Raw genomic sequence first — 16,502 nt, 5'->3', positions numbered from 1 at the left:
AGTGGTTAAGACTCTGTGCTTCCAATGCAGGGGATGTGGGTTTGATCCCGGGTTGGGGAACTAAGATCCCACGTGCGGCACAGTGCAGCCACACACAAAAAAAAAAACTTAAAAAACAAATGAACAAACAAACAAAAACAACAACAACAAAAAAAACAAGCTCTTGGGGACTTCCCTAGTGGTCCAGTGGTTAAGAATCTGCTGTCCAGTGCAGAGGACGTGGGTTCGATCCCTGGTCAGGGAGCTAGGATCCCACATGCCTTGGGGCAACTAAGCCCGCACACCACACCTAAGCCCGCGTGCGCGGCAACTACTGAGCCCACGTGCTCTGGAGCCCACGTGCCACAACTGGAGAGAGAGGCCCATGCACCACAGTGAAGAGCTCATGTGCCACAACTAAGACCCGACAAAGCCAAAAAGTAATTAATTAATTAATTAATTAAATATTAAAAAAAAAACAAGGTCCTACTGTATAGCACAAGGAACTGTATTCAATATTCTGTAATAAACCACAATGGAAAAGACTATGAAAAAGAATGTAAATATATATGTATAACTGAATCACTTTGCTGTACAGCAGAAATTAACACAACATTGTAAATCAACTATACTTCAATTAAAAAAAAAAGAGTGGAGCTCTAGATTGCTGCCATGGAAATAATTCTAAGACACTTGTTCAAGTTAAAAAGCAAGCTGTAGAATAATTCATATGATACGTGTGAGCAAGAGGAAAAAAATGTATGCACAGAATAGAGGGGTAGAAAGAATGCACCCAAACTCCTCACATAGGGCTCCTCTGGAGAGGGCAGGACAAGGGGACAGTGAAAAGACTTTCATAGTGTTATATATGACTTTTTTCCGTGTCGAATTAATTCATACAGATCTGCCCTCAAACTGGCAAACCCCAAAGAGTTAAGGAATCTGATCTTAGCCTCCGCATCCAGTGCAGGGCCCTTGAAGCAACTCGGAAATCGTCCGGAAGCCACTCTACCCCTTGCTACTCAAAGGAGCGGCCTCAGTGTCCCCTGGGAGCCTGCTAGAAATGCAGAGTCTCACGCCTGCCACAGACCCGCTGAATCAGACCCCGCATTTGAACAGGCTCCCCAAGGGATTCGTGTGCACGTTCAAGTTTGAGAAACTGTTGATCTGCAACACAGCCCAATCTGTCTGCACAGACTTAGTAGGTACAGACTAAAGGCTGGTCAGTGATAATAATAGCAGCCAGCACTTACAACGGGCTTATTAAGTGCCAGGTGGTGGTACCTTATCTCAATGAAACGCCACAGACATCCCACCATGTCCCAGATCATCTCGATCTACAACCCCATATCTGCAATTCCAACCTCCAAAAATCTCTAAAAACCATCCCTTTGTTTTCCCCTTTACTCACTGTGGGGCAAAAGCTAACCTGCAATGACTATCCTTATGTATCCTTCTTAGTGTAGAACAGCCACAGATATATTAGCAGCAGGAATAGTATTTGCTGCAGAAATCTTTAGCCTATTTGGGGAAGGGGAGCTGCCCTGCCTGGCTGAGGGCTGTTCCACCTCACTGCAGCCTGCGCTGTGGTCTGAAATATTCTGAATGTTGACACACCTCGGAAGCTGCTTACTGCCATAAATTTGCAGCACATCTGTTGACATGTGACGTCATCTATGAAACCTCCGAGAGGAAGGCATCAGGCCCCCGCCCTCGCTGATGGGGAAACTGAGGCTGCGAGAGGTGGTGGGCCCCTGCTCCAAGTCCCGCAGCTGCCTCCAGGCCAGATCTGCCTCCGGGGTCCTGACCCCTTCCTTGCAGGTCTCCCTGTCAGTCACCCACCGGGGTTCCCTCACAAACTCACAAACACATCCGAGGAAGCTGGGGGCGCCACAGTTATGTTAATGAAGACACCACGGAGGGTAAAAAGGGAAAGAGGAGGGTGGGACGGCACCCTGCTGAGCCGGGGCCTCCACTGGCTAAGCTGAGATCCAAGCTGGATCCCAGGGCAAAAAGCGGAGTGGAGGGGGGCGGGGCAAAGGCAACTTCCTGACTGTGGGCTTTCAGTCCTGGTCCCTGTAACAAGCAAACAGTGAGGCTTTATGGCTAAAAGCCTGGGCTTTGGGGCCAGACTGCGACCCCCAGGGTGGGGTGGGGGATCCCCAGTATACCCTTTAGCAGATGTGTGACTCTGGGCAAGTCACTTAACCGCCCAGTGCCTCAGTTTCCTCATCTGTAAAATGGGGATGCTCACCGCACCTACCTCCTAAGGTCCTAACGTGAGTAACTGAGTCAGGACTTGTGAGGGCCCTAGACTGGTGCCCATGGCCGTGTGGGCTGTTATTTTTATTGTTGCTACAGTCATGAGCTGTGGAAAGCTCCTAACTGGATCCACAACACCCCTGAAATCCTCCGCCAAAGGTTGCGATGTAGAGTCAAGCATGCGTTTCTCTGGGGGAAAGGTCGGAGGCCTCCGAGCAGGTTCCCCAAAGGACCTGAGCCCTCCTTCCCCCACACTAAGGACCACCTCGTGCTCTTAAGACCTTGTCCTGGAAAAGATAAAAGGCGGCTGCCTCTCCCAGCTGGGGCAGGACGGCCAAAGCTCTCGCCCTCCCAACAGCTGGCAATACCACCGGCCTCCCCCGCTCCCGCCCCCCACCTCCTGCCACCCCCTCCTGTCTCCAAGCACCTTTGCACTGGCCTCCTGAACTCCTTCCCAACTGCACAAACATCTTTCTTCTGCCTTCACACCCCTCTCTTCCTCACCTCCTGACCTGTAAGGAAGCTTCACTCTTGAGCCCAACCCACCACCCCACCTCCTCCCTCTTCTTCTAGAATCTTCCTTTGCTCCTTTCCTTTTCTCTAAGCCTGCTCAGATCCTAAAACTCTCTAAGCCTGGTCCCTCACTCATGCAGTGAATACTGAGTCTGGATGCATTCCCAGTCAGGTCCGGGGGATGAATCCTCACACAGAAGCAAACCGCATGACATGGAGAAAGTTGGACAGGGTCGTCAAGGAAGGCTTCCCAGAGGAGGCGGTATTTAAGCAGAGGCCTGCAGGACAGGACGAGGAGCCCAGAGACAGGAAGGAATGGGAGAAGATCATGGCAAGTAGAGGCAAGGGCAAAGGTGGGGAGGCAGGAACAAGCTGGGTGTGGGAAGAAAGCAAGGTGAAAGGGCAGGAGATGAGGTCAGGGAGATAAGCCCAGGCCAGACTAATGGGGCTCTGTGGGGGGAGGTGAGATTAGACTTTCACCTGAGGGCACTAGGGAGCCATAAAGGGTAGCAGGATTTTTTTTTCCAATCTCTGGCTGCCAAGAGCTCCATCTGCCTGCCTTCTGTCCGTCCATCTGTCCATCCATCCATCCATCCACGAAGCCATCCTTCTCTCATGACTCCTCACCATATTCCAGTCTGGCTTCCGCCCCTACATACCCATCAAACCCAGGAAACCTTTGCTTCCACAACAGCCTCATCCAACCCAGGAAGCCTGTCCTCAGGTCCATGGAAGTTAAACCTTTCTAAAAACTCTCCCCCTTTGTTCCTGAGAAGCTGATCCTGCCTTATCCTGCTCCTCCTCCCTTTCTCTGTTTTGGCCAGAGAAGCTCCCACCCCTCCCTACACGTGGGTGGCCCGCCTAAGCTGACTCTCCACCCTCTCCTGTCCTCTCCCTGGGGAATCATCCCCATCCCTGGGACTTCAGTGATCACTCCATGTCACCGTCTCTCACTCATGATGCCTCCAGTTCATTCATTCATTCCGTCTGCACCTCACCACCAGCCGAGAGGGTGCTGGAGCTTTACTCTCTGGGGTTTGTGTTCCCCAAACTATAGACACCACTACAGCATCTCAAGAAAGGGCACCTGCATCCACTCAGTTGCTCAGGCCAGTGACTTTGGATCATCCTGGACTCCCTCCTTCCCTTACCTCCCATCAACAAAACCAAAGCACCCCAGATCTCAGCCCCAGTGTCCTGGGTCCTCTTTCCCCGTGAAGCTTCAACTGGCCTTTGTGCAAAGCATCCCAGGTTTCTCTCTGCTAGAAATGGCATGGAGCCCAAAGCCTGCCCCCAGAAGCCCTCTCCTCCAGGAAGCCTGCCCTGATGCACCAACATACCCCACAAGCAATGCCTCCTCCTGGCCTTCACCAGCCCAGCTGACACTCCTGAGACACTGATCTCACCTTGCAGGGAGGATGGGTGTGTTTTGGGTTTACCCCCCTCCCCTGTCCCGAGTGCAGAGCTCTGAGGCCCGGCACAAGGGAGGCCTGCTATGTGGGTCTGAATTAACCAGTACAATGCGCCTGGATTCACATCCCTGCTCTGCCAGCAGCTAGCTGTGTAACCTTGGACAAGGCACTTCACCTCCCACTGTAACTGGGAAAGGAAGGCAACCCAGGGGTCTGGCCCTTGGGAAAATTCTAAGCAAACCATGAAAACTGCACCGCACGGAGTCCCACAGCCAGGAGAAGCAACAGACAAGATGCACAAGTAGCAACACAGGAGGCCTGAGAGTGGGTGTTGGGCGACAAAGACTCAGAAAGAGAAATGCAGCAGGATCCTCTGTAGAAAGCAAAAATCCACCACACAAAGCAAACAATTTGCCAGGGCACAGAACAATTTGCCAGGGCACTGGGCCAGGGAAGGAAATGAGAATACAAGGGAATCTTATACAGATAGATATATATAGATATATATATATACACATATGCACTTGCATATATGTGTATATAATATATACATTTACTACATGCCTATTATACTGCTAAGTTTAAATTTACCACTAAATTATTACATAAAGTATAATAATATGTAACATATATTAATGTATGTGTGTGGGTATATATAGTTTACTGTTCATTTGCTTAAAGCAGACTTCTGTTAGGAACTCCCTTAAATAAATCTCCCTATTCTGCTACAGAGTCTGGCCGGGGGCTCTTCAGGCCCAGAAGTTGGCTCAGTGTCCCCTGTGACCAATGCACACACGACTCCCTGCCCCTTAAAGGTCGCAAAGAAAAAATAGGACTGTGGAAGGGGGACGGGCTCGGGGACGGGCAAGGGCTGGGCAGATGTCAGGGAATTCTGCTGGTCCAGCTAAGGAGACAGAAATCTGACAAAGGAAAACAGCTCCTCACGGAACAGCTTTGAGACTTTAGGTGGCAAAGCACAGGCAGCCCGGAAGGGCCGCAGAAACCAGAGGCAAAGACGGAGCAGAAGTTTCCCGGACATTTTTATCAACTTCGAGACCTGAGTCTTTGCCCATTTTAGCATCTCTGTAAAAGGAGGCGTAACTTACAGCAAATGGCTTGTGTGAACACAGCATGTGTGGCTTCCAGTCCTGGCTGAACTGAGGAGGGCAGCACCTGAGCGCCCCCCTCCAGCCTCAGTCTCCCTGCTGAGCAGTGGGCAGTCCTGACCTGTCCCATGGGCCCTGATTCACTCCGTCTCTGAAGACACTGAGGGAGCGAGTACTGGGCAGTGGGGAGGTGGCTAGGGCAGGATGGGCAATGTCCATGGACCAAGTGTCAAGTGCAGTTGGGAGACCCATGGCTGCCTGTCCTGGGTGAGGGGCCTGCCGGTGGAGCTTTGCCACTGCAGGCAGAGCCCTGCAGCTTTGAGGGCTGGGCTTCCTGAGCCAAGGAGCCACTCAGGGGTCGGGCTTCATAAAAGTGGTGGGGGGATGGGCCCGGGGGGGGGCGGGCAATGAAGGCAGCTGAGCCTGGCTGGGGGCCTCTCGGGCCCTACCCACCAGGACTCCCAGGAGATGCGTGGCACCCCGAGATTGGCATTTTTGGTGCTTTGGAAGCAGGTGGGTCACACTTTTTAAGAAACAGAATAGCGACCGCAAGCACAGGCTCTCTGCTCCCTTTCTCCATGCCTGTGACATGTCCATCCTTCAGTCAGTCAGTGAGTCAGGCAACAAACATTACACGATTCCTACTGCACACCAGGAGCTGAGAACACGGGGCACATCATTTCCCTCCTTCTGTAGTTTATAGAATCTAGTGAGAAAGCCAGGCCTGAAGAAAAACTCACGGGACACCTACATCCCAATGGGGCTACGAGGGGTGGAGCAGTGAAATGGGAGAGCGTCCCTAGGCCGGAGGCTGAGGCTGGGAAGGGCACCCAGGGGAGGGACAAATGGGATGATGAGACTTCAAGGGGGGCGGGGGGGCAGATTTCTCTCTCCCGAGAGAAAGGAGGTAAAGCCTTCCCAAGGACTCCTGCTCAGTGATAAAAAGGCTAAATCTCGAAACAGTGATGCTGAGCTGAGGTGCTCAACCCAAAGGACCACACACGTCTGCGAGATTCAAGAAGAGGCAAGGCAGATCCACAACAGGATAAACGAGCAGCGGGCCAGTGACCCGCTGCTCTGGGAGGGGGTGTTGACGGTGAAGGGGCACAAAGGAACTTTTTGGCTGCGATGCGAACGCTCTGGATCTCGATGGGGTGTGGATTACACACGCTGCTATGGTTTGGCAACACTCATGGAGAAGCACCCTTAATCTGTGTATTTCATTGTATGCCAATTACACTCAATGAGAGGTTGGGGGAGAAATACATACACACATACACACACACACACAAAACTTTCTGTGAAAGGGGATGCATGGGGGCTTCCCTGGTGGCGCAGTGGTTGAGAGTCTGCCTGCCGATGCAGGGGATGCGGGTTCGTGCCTCGGTCCGGGAGGATCCCATGTGCCACGGAGCGCCTGGGCCTGTGAGCCATGGCCGCTGAGCCGGCGCGTCCGGAGCCTGTGCTCCGCAACGGGAGAGGCCGCAGCAGTGAGAGGCCCATGTACCGCCAAAAAAAACCAAAAAACAAAAAACAAAAAACAAAAAACCGGGGATGCATGTCCACAAAAGCGGGAGGGCACTGGGCATGTTCTGGGGAGAGAAGTGAGGCCACCGTGGCCAGGGCCTGCTAGGCCGAGGGGAGCCTGGCCTGAGAGGGTAAAGAGCTGAGAACTCTTCCGGGGGCCCCCGTCACCTAGCCTGGAGGGCTTGGTGTTCGAAGATGGGTGAGGTGCCTTGAAGGACAGGAGGGAGGTTACAATCTAGCCACCCGCCACAATCATCCCGTGAGCATCTGCGAGCAACAGCCTGCCCAGTACCACATATTGGACGAGAGGCAGGGCGGCATCCATCCTCTGGAAAGGGGGCTCCAGGCACCTTCGATCTGCAGGTGTCCTGGAGGAATGGACCGCCCTTCACCTCCAAGCTGCGGAGGCCACCGGGGCTCCCTCCAGGGCCCCAGGGGTCATTAACGAGGGTCCCACAGCCATAGAGATGGTCCTCCCTCACTCTGCACCCAAGACTGCCAGGATGGGACATAGGGGACACAGGAGGCTGGGGGGGGGTGGTTACCTAGAAGCCAACAGCCCCCTCCAGCCCCTCGAAGGACAAGAAACACTTTGAAGGAGAATTATAGAGGATGGAGTGAGCAAAAGCGGGGGATTAAGGCAGCCAGGCCTGGTCAGGGGCTCCAGGGATATAACCCTTCCTCTGACCCTCTTACCCCTGGAAGGAGCGTTTGGTTACAGCCTCCACGGAAGTGATAACTAACTACAGTGACAATGGTGACTGCTACCTTCTGCAGAGCGCTTACTCTGAGCCAGGCACTTGCAAAACACTTTTCCACTCAGGACCTGATTTAACTGATGCAAAAGCTCTTGAAAGAAGCATCGATTTATTATTCCTGTACTTCTGGTTCTCTAATCTGGAATTAGAGAAAGGAAGTAACTTGCCCCCAAGTCACAAGGTTAGAAGGGGCAGAAAGAGGACTCGAACCCGGGCGGCTGACCCAGTAACCCCTCACTGCCGGGGTCATCTGTCCATCCCCCTGCCACTGGCCCACCTTCTCTGACTGTGATTTCTGCACAGAATATCAGAACCCACATCCAGGCATAAATCCCCAAGCCCGTGTGATCAGAAACAGCCACCAAGGTGCAAAGCCTGGGCTGGCCAAGACAGGATGGGAACACAGATCAACGACAACCTGACCAAAGTTTACGGCCTGCAGCCTCGATTTCCCCAATCTATGAAATGGGCCTAATGTCTCTTCCAGCACAGAACAGGATAGAACCCGGAGGTGATGAAACAGATTCTGGATACCAAAAATAATAACACCATTAGTAACGATAATGATACAATTGAACTGATATGCTATCTGGAATTTGCTTAAATGTACTCCAGCAGAAAAGGGAAAAGAAAGTGCAGGGTGGCGCGGGGGTGGGGGGGGGGCGGGAGGAGGGATCAGCGGAAAATTGGTGAAGCTGGCGATGGGTACACAGGGGGTGATTATTTTATTCTCTCAACTCTTGGTAGGTACTTTAAAATTTCCATGATAAAAAATTTAACTAATAACAAGCAAAGTGAATTTTCACCGCACTCCTGCAAGCCGGGGCCTGTCTTAAAAGCTTTCTACATCTTCACTCATTTAAGCTTCACAAAGACCCCATGAGTTCTGTTACAGATGAGGAAACTGAGGCCCAAAGGGTATTTGATTGCCTTGGAACCTTCCCTCTGATTAAAATGCCAACATTGACTGCCCAGGGTTTTAGGGGAAGGAGGCAAGGACGCAGGTATCTAATTCCACAGGAGATTTCTCTCCATCATCATCATCATCATCATCACCACCATCATGACCATCATCACCACCAACACCATCACCACCACCACCACCACCACCATCACAGCCACGGACATTTTCTGAGCACTTGTGACATGTCAGGCACTGTGTTAAGCACTGAACATCCGTGAGCACACAGGTAGGTCTCCCATCACAGCCGTTCTTCCAGATGAGGAAAGCGAGACCCAGAGCAGGACAGCCCCGTCTGTCCCCAGGGCCATGCCGCCGCAGCAGCCTGCCCTGTGCCCTCCGCTGCTGTGCGGTTTAGAATGCCAACAGTGTTCCCTATGTGCCTTTCAGGAAGACAATGGAGAGCTTTCAGAGTGGCGAAGTCAGCGTGGGGCCCACAGGAGAACAGTAACCATAGTGAAAATAACAGCAACATCAGATGCTCCTTCCCGAACAGCTACTGCACGCCCGGCTGGGGAGGGCGGTGCCTCCTTCGGCCCTCACAGCCCACCTGCCAGGGAGCCATCATGGGCCCATTTTACAGACAAGGAAATCGAGACCCAGAAAAGGATCGCTTGCCCAAGGTCACGCTGCAGGTAAGTGCAAAAGCCAGCATTCCCTCCCCTGCCTGCCAGTAAGGGGGCTCACAGCCCAGAATTAAGGGGCTCCTCACCCCAGGAGACAGAACTGCCATAGAATGACAGATGACACCTCCACCGAATGACTCAGCTAGGCTACCCATGCACCTTGATGGGTATTATTTAATCCTCACAACCTTTCCAAAAGTAGGTACTGAGGTGAACCCATTTAACAGAGGGGACAACTCAGGCCCAGAGCCAGCAAGCCCCCTGCCTGCATCCATTCAGCCAGCAAGCGGCAGAGCCGGGATTCGAATCAACAGAGCCCCCACCCTTGACCTCTACACGAAGTGGCAAGCACAGGGTGCAGGCCACAGGCAGGAAGGAAGGGGCAAGGAGGTCACAAGAGGCAAAGACAATGGATGGATGGGTGGGATGACTTGAACAGGAGGGGAAACGATTTCCTTCAAGATACAGCTCCACAGGTGCCTCCCAAGAGTGACCGAATGACAAACCACAGGCTCTTGACCCAGCAATCCCGCCTCCAGGAGTTCACCCCGCTGGCATACCCACTTCCCAGTAAGACAAATGGATGCATGCCCTCTGGCTCTGCACGCTGAAACTTTAGGAAACACCTCCATATCCGTGTTGAGTCAAGGAGGATTTGCCCACACTGAGGAATACAATGCACCTGAGAAAAAGCCAAAGAAACGCCTCCATGTATTGTGCACATCTCCCAGGGAGATGAAGTGAAAAAAGCAACGTGCACAACGACGGGAAGAGGGGGCTACCATCTGTGCAAAATAAATATTTTTTAAGACATACACAGGTATATAAATGTGTGCGCACAGAACATCAGGATTGAGGCGGTGCTCTGGGGAGGCGAGTTGGGGGACCAGGGATGCCCCGGAGGGTAAAGGGGGAGACTTACTATGTTTGAGGTTTTGAATTTGTCCCATGTGGATGTATCACTTAGAAAAAAAGAGAAAGAGAGAAAGAAGCTGCTTCCCCCTTGGAGCCTTTGCAAACCACCCAGACAGAAGGCATCAAAGTCCCCCAGCAGCCTTGAAGACAACACTTCTCTCGAGCCTTCTCCCGGATCGGGTCCCAGTATCATAACTGGGCCCCAGGTCCGTGGCACACAGTAGGCCCTCAGGAAGTTTAATCGGGAACAATTACAGACAGACAGGCCCTCTCTCCAGCTTCTCCTGCCAACAGATCCCCCGCCACCATGAATACCTGCAAACTCAGGACACAAAACTGTCGCCAAACGAGAAATGTCTTAGAAAACCTTCTCTTTTCCCGTTGGGGGATCTTGCATGCCACTGAGACACAAAGGCTTCAGTCAATCGGGATAAAACTCTATTGGTGGTACCCCAGGCAGGGGAGAAGTCTAGGGAAGGAAGGAGGAGGGAATCCTTGGGGACCAGTCAACCAAACATTTCCCATGTGTCTCTAGTGTGACACAGCCTACGCTGGGGAGCCAACTGAGACGGGCCCTCCGCCCTCAGAGAGCGGGGACAAACTTGGATATGACCTGGTGAAAAAGGGGGGCAAGTCATTCTGATTGGTGGGAGAGCATTTTACATCATGGACGTAAAACAGGCAACTTGCTGTTTCCACTAAGAGTCAGGGAGCCTGGTGGGGGAAAGACCCCGAAGAGACAGAGGTGAGAGAACCATGCTCCCCCCCCACCTCTCCCCTGCAGGGCGGGAGAGGGAGAAAGGCAGCCCCTCACTGCTTTCCAGGCCCAGGCCAGCTAGAAAGGAATGCCATGTTCTCCTGTTTCCAATTAACTTCCCCCCACCAGCAGCCCTCCGCATTCTTGAGACCAGGAATCAAGACAGCCACGGGGGAGAGCTGGGAGAGCAGGCAGGAACTCTGAGGGCGGCTGGGCCTGGGGCTCAAAGGTGACCCCCCCAGGACCCCGGGGTACCCACACCACACCCCAGGACCCTCCTGCCAGGCCCCCTAGCCTTGGTGCTGACCCCTGGACCCTTTCACAGCCTCTCAGAGGGGAGAGGGGGAAGACCCCACATCCCCAGGGAAGGTTGGGGAAGGCCCCTGAGGCCTCTGGGAAGGAAGCGGGCAAAAAGGGGGGGCGGAGCATAGGCCTGTCACTCTTGGGCCTCACATTTCCCCCCTTTTCCACTGCCACCCTGCCCCCCCAAAATCAGTTCCAACTTTCAGGAAGCACTCACCCTAGAGAGACCTACAGCCCCTCCCCTCCTGCCCCCACCCCACAGGAATTATGATTACTTATGATGCCTGTCACCTCAGGAAGGTATTTGCAGGGTGTCCCTCAAAGTGTTAGCTTCTCTCCAATCACACCCCGGTCCCTGAAGTCTGGGCTGGAGTCCCCTCTCAGCCATGGAACAGGTTTCCGCTGGACTCAGTTTCCTCATCTGTAAAATGACAAGATCGCCCGTATTGCCCCCCTCACTGGGTAAGCTGGGCCCTCCCCAGCCCTTCCTCCTCCTCCCCCCGCCCCCCCCCCCGCCACCAAATGTGTATTTGGCACCAGTAAGTGCTGAAGGGGCGGGGTCCCAGAGAGCTGGAGGCTGCTGAAGGGGTGGGGTCCCAGAGAGCTGGAGATGGAGGGTCACCAAAGCAGAACTCCTTACTTACTGCCTGCCCTCACCCACCACCACAGGGAATTCCTCCAAGGCAGATGCCTTTTGCCATTCACCCTAAAATACCCAGCACCCAACTTTCCTCCCCACCCTACAGGCCTGCCATATCCCCATATGCTGAAGGAGAAATAAAAATAACACGCTTGGATAAAACTTTCAGTCACCGCAAGGTCAGTTAAGGAAGCTCTGCTGATCCCCACCTGCAGATGAGGAAACTGAGGACTAGTGAGTTGAATCTAGTGCCTGAGGTTACAGAGTGGGACAGGGAGTCTGCCACCCAGGCCCAGGGGAGAACGGACAGGGGAGTTCTCTGCCAGCTACATCACGGCGCCACGGAGGGTCACAGGGCAGAGCGACGACGAAGGTCCCTGGCAGCTCAGATTCCCGCCCAGCGGGGCTGAGTCCCAGCTCAGATGGAAGAGGAAGAGGATGACAGAGGGGCCACCGACCAAGTGCCCCCCAAACCCCAGACAGCGAGGCCTGGGGCCCCCCTTCTCCTGACTCCACACCTCCAATCCTCAGCTCCTGCAGGCAAACGCTCTGCTCCAGCCACAGGTGAAAGCATCCTGCCCTCAGCCCAGCTTCCAGATGCTCCTTACTCCTTCCCCAAACGATCACTCGGGGGGCTGGGGGCTGGGGGGGATTCGGCGGCTCCTTCCTGGTATTATCTACATTTGAGACTCAACTGAAGTCAAAGGGACAAATTGCCAAAGAGGGGTACAGGAGAACCTAAGAGTTTTGAGCTGAGTTGGAAAAACTTGAGACGGTTACAGATTGGGGCTGTGTGACCCCGGGCAAGTCACTTAGCTTCTCTGAGCCTCCATTAGCTTGTCTGCAAAATGGGAATCACATAACTGACCCAACTTCCTCCTCGGGTGGGGGCCAGTGGGTAGCGCACCTAACAGTAGCCAATCCCTAATGCTCTCTGGGTAGGAGATGTTATTTCCACCTTCCAGGAGTGGGGGAGCTCTGGGGGAGGGGGGCTGTAGCTAAGCACACCCCTTAAGTCTCACTGGACGCTGGCACATGGGAAGGGGGTGACTCCTCAGCTGTCCTCCTCCCCTGTTCTCCCACCACCCTAGCAGGTCGGCGTTGACTGAGGCCCCCATCCCCACCCCAGGCGAGGGGAGAGGTGTGAAAGCACAGAGCACTTCTCAGAAATCTCAGGCCGTGAAGTCTGGGGGTGTTTCTAAAAACTGTTTCCCCGACAAGCGCCCTGGGAAAGGAGGTGTGAGGGAAAAGCAAACCCTCAATACATCCCCAGATCTAGACTATCGGAGGGCTGTGTGACAAAAGGGGCTGCCTGTCCGGGCAGAAGGCCGAGCACGGGCAGGAGCCCCGGTCCGCGTACACCAGAGGGCTGGGACCTGTCACCCCGGCCTCCGGGGAGAGCTGACACAGCGGCCTCTGACCCCACCTCCCGGGAAGTTCAGCTGCTCAGAACCACAAAGCAAAACAAAGGCGTGCGGAGAGGAAGGAGCCGCCGTGCCTTCCAATCACCGCTGCCTCCCGAGCCCGCCCGCGGCTGCTCGCCCCGCTCGCCGCTGGCCTCGGACCAAGGCCTGGGCAGACCGCGGTCCCTGGTCTCCCCGCGGCCGCCCGTGACAGGAGCCGGAGAAGCAGCCGAGGGGCAGCGAGGGATGGGAAAGCCAGATGGCTCCATCCCTCCGCCCTCCTGCTCCATCCCTCCCTCCGGGGGCCCGCGGCCCGGCCGCCCTCCGCAGGGGTCCGGGGAGGCCTCAGGCCCGGCTCGTCCGGGCTCACCACAGGGAAAGGGCTGTCTTTGGCTAAAGGTCAACACCCGAGCGCGGTGCCCGGGCTGGGCCTGGTGCCTCCCATTGCTAGGCCGAGGGGGTGGAGATGGGGGGCCGCCCCAAATCTCGCAGGTGACAGGGGTAAGGCTCACCTCCCTCTCCCCCCACCCCCCGTAGCGGCCCCCTCCGGGAACAACCAGCTAGCGGGGGCGGGGGTCAACTCCTTTCATTGCTGGGGGGTGGGGGACCAAGTCAACTCCTTTCATTGTTTCGGGGCAGTGGGGAGGAGGAGACCCAGTGGCTTCCTTCCGCATCCATCCCTCCCCAGCAGGCCGGAGGCCCCGTTTTTCTCCGGCACCCCCGGAGGGATCTGAGAAGGGAGCGCAGGGGACGGGCGAGAGGGGGAGAGGAAGGCTCGCCAGCTCCGGCCGGGAAACCACCATCCGCTGCCCCATTGCCCTCTTCTTCCCCAAAAGGCAGGGAGCAGGGCGAGGGGAGGGGAGGGGAGGGGAGGGGAGGGGAGGGGGGCCCCCCCGCCCGGGGGAGGGGGTCTCCCCACCCCTCCCTCCGTGGGACGTTAGGTCTCGTTTTTTCGCCGCTCCATTGTATCCCCGGCAGCCGGCGGGAGGGCCGGGGAGGCACCTGGCGCCGGGTTTGGGCAGGGGAGCCCGGGGTGGGTGGGGGGGGGGGTCCCCGCAGAATCGGGGCGGCGGTGATGGAGAGACGCGGGGGGTGAGGGGGGGCTGCCGTGGGTGGTGGGCGCCGAACAGAAAAAGAGGCAGCGGGCGATGCGCCCCGGTTGGGGGGCTAAGTGTGTGAGTGTCGGGGGAGTGGGTTCGGCCCCGGCTGCGGCTCCTCGCCGCCAACCCCCACTCCCCCCTCGCTTTTGCGCCCTGTCACAGCCCCGACTCGCAGATAGAGAGAGTTAAGAGATTTAAAGAGAAATTGCTACATTGTGAGAAACTCACCCTGATGTTTGAGCAGCCGTCGACGCGTGCTCTCCGAGACGGCCCCGCACGGGCTGCAAAGGGAGGACCCAGAAGGGGCCGAACGGCCGGGCCGGTCAGCGCACTGCCTGATCGCATGGCGGCCGCCCGGCAGCCTCCGCCAGGCCCCTGCCGCCGCCCCGCGCCGCGGACCGGGCGCCCCGGACAGGCGCCCGCTCCGGGCGGGACCCCTCGGGTTTGCAAAAAAAAAAAAAAAAAAAAAGAAAAATATTTTTTAATTACGTGCAAAAGAAAAAAAAAACCTTACAGGTTTTGTGCTCCTCCCCCCCTTTCCTCCTCCTCCTCCTCCTCCTACTCCCTCCGCCCTCGCCGAGGGACGGGCTTGGGGGAGGCCCCGCCCTGCGACTCAGCAAACCAGCTTCGGCTCTGGGCTTCGAGCTGCGGGCCCGCGAACGAATGGGAGTCTACGAACGCCCCGGGAGGGTGACCTCCGCTCCGGCACCGCCCCCTCCCCAGCCCTAGTCCCGGGGGTTCGGGGGCGTGCCTTCCCAGGCTACTGTGGAGTCTGCCGACTGCATCGAGCGATGCTCCGGATTAGGGGGAAAGGCTAAAGGGATTCGCCCTCCCGTATCCCGGGCGCCCAGCCCGTCTGGGGAGCGGGCGGGAGGACGCGACCAGGGGGAGCGCCGAAGGTTCGAAAAGGTAGCGAGAGTCGCGGCTGGAGGAGAGGGGAGGCCCCGCAGGTGGAATCGCGAAGGAGCCGGGAGTCGGAGCCAAAAGGGTGGAAGGCGCGGGGGCGGGGGGTGCTTTGGGGCTACTGGCCGGGACTCCGAACGCGGCTCGCTCACTCACCTCAATCGGTCTTTTGAGCTGCTACGCCCCGGGGAGGGCGCCGGGGACGTGGGTCCGACCTGTCTTAGAGCCTCCTCGAGGCCTCTGGGGCCGCGCAGATGGGACTCCCAGAAGCCCCGGGACGCCTCGGTGGCGTTGGGTCTGTTTCCGCCCCGCGGGGCCGTGTACGCCTTGCGGGCGTGACACTTCGATTAGCGCGTTCGTTCAGGGAACGCTTGCTGAGCGCCTGCTGTGTGCCCTGCGCCTTGCTCGGGGCCCATCGAGCACCCAGACAGCTCGGAGCTACCCTGCCGGGGCGCACAGGCCAAGGGGACTTATATTCTGGTCTCTTCTTACCTTCTGTTTCCCCGGTGCCCTGGAAAAGCCATGTGTATACCGAAGCAGCTCAATAAATGTGTGTTGAATAAATGAGTGATTGAGATCTGTTTTAAGCTTTAGAATTGATCCTGGCATCTTGGTGGCACTACGCATGTTCTTTAAGAGACCACGGAGGTTAAGCGTGCTGACTCAAACCAGTGAGCCTGTGCTTCACATCCTGCCACTTTCTTTGCTGTGTGACCTTGGACAAATTACTTCACCTCTCCGTGCCTCCATTTCCAAGAGGAAATAATTAATAGGCCTCATTTCATAAGGTCATTAGGAGAAAATGTTCTCATGGAGAGCAGCATCGGACAGGAAGTGCCAGATAAGTGCTGTTATTCTTGACTATTATAGAAAAAGGAAACTTGATCAATTCCAGAAGTGAACACGTGTTGCCCCAAACATAAGACAGTGGTCAGTCTATAACTCATATAGTTATAGTAGTCATCCATGGCCCACTGAGGTATGTGACCCTTCCAGGAACAGCAACATACAAGGACATTATTTTTGTGCAGCTTGCCCTTCCATTTGCTAAGATTGAGCCACTGGGCTACACCTTGGGTATTCATTTACCTGGATGCCATTTTTCCAGTCTTCACCAAGAAGAGACCTCCAGGAACTCCCATCTAGAGACCTTTAGCTATTCCCACCTTGCAGTGTAGAAAACTAAATTGGCTCAGAGAGGGGGAGCGTTTTGCCCAAGGTCACGCAACTGGGAAGTGGGACCTGATCTGAGCTGGGTGGCACTGATGTCTCTTTGTTATAACTGCCAACCCTGGGGGACTCGGAACTAGGGAACTGACTGGGGTTCAAAGGTAGCA

The 16,502-nt window shown here is 55.5% G+C and overlaps 1 protein-coding gene across 6 annotated transcripts in view; it reads right to left on the bottom strand.

Annotated features, from left to right (window-relative positions):
• Window positions 1-15,407, bottom strand: part of LOC309794545 (BRD4-interacting chromatin-remodeling complex-associated protein-like) — an 85,161-nt gene extending 69,754 nt beyond the window's left edge. The window contains exons 1-2 of one of the 6 annotated variants that reach the window (XR_014292125.1): window positions 15,322-15,401; window positions 11,411-11,540 (exon numbers count right to left, since the gene is read on the bottom strand). The gene's annotated coding sequence lies outside the window, so the exon portion shown is untranslated. Of the gene's footprint in view, window positions 1-11,410; window positions 11,541-14,490; window positions 14,774-15,321 lie in introns of those variants that run through there. The other 5 variants (XM_082606179.1, XR_014292124.1, XR_014292126.1 and 2 more) reach the window with 5 other exon arrangements.
• Between the last annotated feature and the right edge of the window lie 1,095 nt (window positions 15,408-16,502).

The sequence above is a fragment of the Mesoplodon mirus genome, assembly GCF_964341445.2.
Source record: "Mesoplodon mirus genome assembly, chromosome: 19".
Taxonomy (NCBI): domain Eukaryota; kingdom Metazoa; phylum Chordata; class Mammalia; order Artiodactyla; family Ziphiidae; genus Mesoplodon; species Mesoplodon mirus.
Note: the sequence above shows the minus strand (reverse complement) of the source record. Positions and strands in the feature narration are given on the sequence as shown.